A 6,323-nucleotide genomic window follows, 5' to 3' on the forward strand; every position below is an offset into this window, starting at 1 on the left:
CACCAAATTTGAATCTGATGATGAAGCGTGATCGGAAGCTGGTGATACCACTGCTGGTTCATCTGAATCAGATACTTGGGATGGAAGAAGCACTCGATAGCCAGTCTCATCTTCATCCTCGATCTCCATGTCTCGTATTTCCATGATTTGATCATCTTCGTCACTCCCTATCTGTGTATTATCAATAGGCTTGTTATTTAGGGGAATGATGGTGACATTCCTCCTATTGGATTTGCTTACACCCTTCAGCCAGTTCCCGAAAATTGGTAACTGATATTGGTATTCTGGCTTTCTGAAATAGACAAGTGAAGAGAAGGAATTGAGAAAAACTGAGAGGGAGGTTGACGGAGAGAGACAGACAGAGAAAGAGATAGACGAAAAAAATTAAAGGAATGTAAAAAAGCAGCACCATGGTAGATAGTTGCCTTCTTATAGTGTGTGATGCCCAAATGGAGTAGACTTAAAAATTGTTAGTATTGTTTTAAAATAGAAATTTAAGTTGCATATGTTTTCATTGAGATAGTTATTTTACTTATCCGAAAGATGGGGGACCCCGCCCCCCGCCCCCCGATTCACTCCAATGGTCATATTTATTTTTTTTTTCTGTGAGCATTAAATAATGTAAAAAGTCCAGATATCATACCTATCTAGCGTGTATGTCTTTTTAAGTTCATCGTAAAATGCTTCAAGACATTGCCTCGATGGGCTGATCTCCACATAATTTCGCACAGGTGGGCCTCAAGGTGCCAAACTGCCAAGGCTGGCACCAAACATACGCATGAAATGGATTTCCATGTGTTGTCATACACCTTCCATACAGTTGATGTGGCATGTAACATATAGTCTCCTGTTTCCACATTCCTAATAAAGAAATAAGTAAATAAATATGTAATAAATATGTATAAAAAAAAAATATATATAAATAAAGATACATACAGCTAGAAGCAAAGATAGGGAAAAAGTTGAGGAAAGAAAAGAATTCAAAGACTTAAAGACACTATGAAAAAAAAAGGTGCGATTAGAGAGACACTCATAGGGAGAAAAGAACCTGAAATTCTTACATGTAATCCTTCTTAAATGCGTAACAGTGAAATGGTTATATCCCAATTGGTTAAGTTCAGCATAGGCACCCCATCCGTCAGAAAAAATTGTTGAACCAGGTTTGATGTGGCGTTGAATGATCGGGATTAAAGTATCCTTTTCCCGTTTTTCAACAGGATTGACTGGACATTTTTGTTTCCCGCGACGTTAGACCAAAGATCCATATCTGCATAAAAACAATGTTCCTATGTAGTATAATTTCAATACATATTTTTTTATTTTCCTTACTACTCCACACCATTTACAAGTGGATACTAAGGTGTTTTATTTCATGCACTGGTTCACCATACAAAACTGACTACAAACAATATCAATAGTTGATAGTTCAACTTGGAATTTTTTACTAATAGAAGGGCCCTCGCTAGCCCTCATTTGCAACATAGTCATTTCCGCTTTGAGCATCCTTTGCCCCTCTGTTCTTTCTATCGCCTCCACTTTCACCCTCTCGGTTCGCAACTCCTCCCGCATCCGTTCCAACTCCTTCAATCGCTCCTGCTGATCCTGTTCCTTTTCTCCCTCCTGCTCTGCCTCCCTCCTGACCTTATCCTTCGCTCACTTCCTCCTCCTCTCAAATGCCAACTTATCCCTCACCGCTAGCTTCCAATTCCTTTGACATTTCTGCTCCTCCCCATAGGGGATCCCTGACCATTGCATTTTTACATTGTGTGGGTCACCACCCCGTAATTGGGGTGGCGGCCAAGTGTCTCATGTACCCTCTTTCTCAGTTGCTTCCCGTCGCCATCTTCCTTATCTTTCCTTCAGTCTAAAAATCTTGTGCTTCTGTCAGTTGCATGCATCTGCTTTCACTTCCAATCAACCAAAACTGATTTGGCCTATGTTTGACGAGTACTTCTTTTACTGCCCTTTACATGATGTCTTTTTCAGTCGTCCCACGATTGGTCTTGCGTTTATAATTACGTGTCATGTTGAAGTAAGGCTGAAAAGCAAAAGAAGAAAAAAAATTAGTTTAGGTCTATTCATTTGAGAAATGTATTGGTGGCCAACAGATAGGCCTACAGACATAGGTGTGAAATAAAACAATCGATGACACAACGTTTAGGAAAAGTCAACACGGTTATGTGATCACTGATTTTTTATTTGCATCTTGTTTTAATATTGCATTAGGGGCCTACAATAGGCCTTACTTAAATGCGCACTCAGACCTAACTGAGAAACATAACAAGCATGGTATACAATACATAAAAGAGTGTGAAATACTGTATACATTTTTTTCTCAAATCCAATGTTTTTATTCATAATTATGCTGGGGTAAGTTGGAACATGTTCCATATAGCGCCTTCAATTTTGTTCCAACTAACCCCAGAGGCCCATGTGACATTTATAAGCTTACACCACCCCCCAATTTGGGGTGGCGGCCAAATGTCTCATGTACCCTCGTCCTCAGTTGCTTCCTGTCGCCATCTTCCTTTATCTTTCCTTCTTTAAAAATCTTGTACTCCTGTCAGTTGCACGCATCTGCTTTCACTTCCAATCAACCAAAACTGATTTGACCCTGAAACCATAAACAAGACCTCTGCACCTTTCAGGGGTTCAGTTCAAAAAGCTATTGGTATAGCTTTGATTTATTAGTCTGGTATTGTTTTGAGTTCACAGAAGTTATTCACACATTATTTTCATAAGCATATGTCACAGGCATGTATATAGCCTCAGTAATATTTATTCTTTTTTCTTTTCTTATTCTTTTCTTTTCACTCACCAATAATTGTGTGATTTTTTCCTCCAATATAAATATTTTCTGTAAGTATTGATGGACCAACTTTAATTCTTTTGTCTGTTATTTTGTTTTGGGATTTTGGGTTGGTATCTGTTGATTGCCCAGGAGGCATATTTCAATCACACTGTTGTGAAGTAGTGCTGTGTTGACATTTTCCCATTTTGATGTTCTATTGTCATTTGGGTAGAATACACTTTCAATTTTTCCATTTGGCACACTTTGCACAGGAAGTATGTAGTTGTGATGTGGTTAACAGAACCGGTGATTAAAACACATTGAATGACCTGTCAAAATACATGATGCAGGAACTGCCGTTTGAAATTTGCAGAGGTTCACTTTGTTGCAGAGGTTCAATCTGAGCTTTCATCTCAAGATCTGAGCCTTCATCAAGTTGGTGCATTTATGTGTGTATTGCAAGAAGTATTCAAAAAGCAAGATCTGAGCCTTCATCTCAAGTCTGACCATTTATGTGTGTATTGCAAGAAGTATTCACAAAGCAAGATCTGAGCCTTCATCTCAAGTCTGAGCATTTATGTGTGTATTGCAAGAAGTACAAAGCAAAATCTGAGCCTTCATCTCAAGTCTGAGCATTTGTGTGTGTATTGCAAAAAGTATTCACATAGCAAGATCTGAGCCTTCATCTCAAGTCTGAGCATTTATGTGTGTATTGCAAGAAGTATTCACAAAGCAAGATCTGAGCCTTCATCTCAAGTCTGAGCATTTATGTGTGTATTGCAAGAAGTATTCACAAAGCAAGATCTGAGCCTTCATCTCAAGTCTGAGCATTTATGTATGTATTGCAAGAAATATTCACACAGCAAGATCTGAGCCTTCATCGTAAGTCTGAGCATTTATGCGTGTATTGCAAGAAGTAATCACAATGATGGTTCAAAAAGCTATTGATATAGCTTCGATTTATTACTCTGGTATTGTTTTGAGTTCACAGAAGTTATTCACACATTATTTCCATAAGCATATGTCACAGGCATGTATATAGCCTCAGTAATATTTATTCTTTTTTCTTTTCTTATTCTTTTCTTTTCACTCACCAACAATTGTGTGGTTTTTTCGTCCAATATAAATATTTTCTGTAAGTATTGATGGACCAACTTTAATTCTTATGTCTGTTATTTTGTTTTGGGATTTTGGGTTGGTATCTGTTGATTGAATAGGAGGCATATTTCAATCACATTGTTGTGAAGTAGTGCTGTGTTGACATTTTCCCATTTTGATGTTCTACATTGTCATTTGGGTAGAATACACTTTCAATTTCAATTTTTCCAGTTGGCACACTTTGCACAGGAAGTATGTACAAGGGGGTATCCAAAAGTTTTTGACATGGTGGCACTAGATGGGCAGTAGGCGCATAACCTTTTCATGATAAGATCCTCCACTTTCTTGAGTTTCTTCACTGGGGCCGCATCATCCGTAAGTGATGGACGTCCACTTCTTGGCTCATCTGTGAGGAACATGTGGCCAGTTTGGAAATTACTTTTTCAAAAAGCAACAGTGCCATATATGATGGGCAATCATCACCATAGATAGCTTTCATTTCATCATAGATTTTCTGAGCATTGTATGCCTAATCCTCCAAATGCAGGAACTTTTCATGCTGCATTCCTCAATTTTCACCATCTTGCAGGTTATGCACATACTGCCCATCTAGCGTCACCTGTAAAGAAAGTAAACATACTTATGAGACCATTTTTGGACCATAATGTACATAACGACCAGTGATTACACTGACAAAGTTTCATCGATATAGCTCTTTTCCTTCTGGGTGATGTCATAAATTTTTGGATACCCCCTCGTAGTTGTGATGTGGTTAACAGAACTGGTGATTAAAAGACATTGAATGACCTGTCAAAATACATGATGCAGGAACTGCCGTTTGAAATTTGCAGAGGTTCACTTTGTTGCAGAGGTTCAATCTGAGCTTTCATCTCAAGATCTGAGCCTTCATCAAGTTGGAGCATTTATGTGTGTATTGCAAGAAGTATTCACAAAGCAAGATCTGAGCCTTCATCCCAAGTCTGAGCATTTATGTGTGTAGTACAAGAAGTATTCACAAAGCAAGATCTGAGCCTTCATCTCAAGTCTGAGAATTTATGTGTATTGCAAGAAATATTCACAAAGCAAGATCTGAGCCTTCATCTCAAGTCTGAGCATTTATGTGTGTTTTGCAAGAAGTATTCACAAAGCAAGATCTGAGCCTTCATCTCAAGTCTGAGCATTTATGTGTGTATAGCAAGAAGTATTCACAAAGCAAGATCTGAGCCTTCATCTCAAGTCTGAGCATTTATGTGTTTGGGTTGGTATCTGTTGATTGCCCAGGAGGCATATTTCAATCACACTGTTGTGAAGTAGTGCTGTGTTGACATTTTCCCATTTTGATGTTCTATTGTCATTTGGGTAGAATACACTTTCAATTTTTCCATTTGGCACACTTTGCACAGGAAGTATGTAGTTGTGATGTGGTTAACAGAACCGGTGATTAAAACACATTGAATGACCTGTCAAAATACATGATGCAGGAACTGCCGTTTGAAATTTGCAGAGGTTCACTTTGTTGCAGAGGTTCAATCTGAGCTTTCATCTCAAGATCTGAGCCTTCATCAAGTTGGTGCATTTATGTGTGTATTGCAAGAAGTATTCACAAAGCAAGATCTGAGCCTTCATCTCAAGTCTGAGCATTTATGTGTGTATTGCAAGAAGTATTCACAAAGCAAGATCTGAGCCTTCATCTCAAGTCTGACCATTTATGTGTGTATTGCAAGAAGTACAAAGCAAAATCTGAGCCTTCATCTCAAGTCTGAGCATTTGTGTGTGTATTGCAAAAAGTATTCACAAAGCAAGATCTGAGCCTTCATCTCAATTCTGAGCATTTATGTGTGTATTGCAAGAAGTATTCACAAAGCAAGATCTGAGCCTTCATCTCAAGTCTGACCATTTATGTGTGTATTGCAAGAAGTACAAAGCAAAATCTGAGCCTTCATCTCAAGTCTGAGCATTTGTGTGTGTATTGCAAAAAGTATTCACATAGCAAGATCTGAGCCTTCATCTCAAGTCTGAGCATTTATGTGTGTATTGCAAGAAGTATTCACAAAGCAAGATCTGAGCCTTCATCTCAATTCTGAGCATTTATGTGTGTATTGCAAGAAATATTCACACAGCAAGATCTGAGCCTTCATCTTAAGTCTGAGCATTTATGCGTGTATTGCAAGAAGTAATCACAATGATGGTTCAAAAAGCTATTGGTATAGCTTCGATTTATTACTCTGGTATTGTTTTGAGTTCACAGAAGTTATTCACACATTATTTCCATAAGCATATGTCACAGGCATGTATATAGCCTCAGTAATATTTATTCTTTTTTCTTTTCTTATTCTTTTCTTTTCACTCACCAACAATTGTGTGGTTTTTTCGTCCAATATAAATATTTTCTGTAAGTATTGATGGACCAACTTTAATTCTTATGTCTGTTATT

Source organism: Amphiura filiformis, unplaced genomic scaffold, assembly GCF_039555335.1.
Source record: "Amphiura filiformis unplaced genomic scaffold, Afil_fr2py scaffold_596, whole genome shotgun sequence".
NCBI lineage: Eukaryota > Metazoa > Echinodermata > Ophiuroidea > Amphilepidida > Amphiuridae > Amphiura > Amphiura filiformis.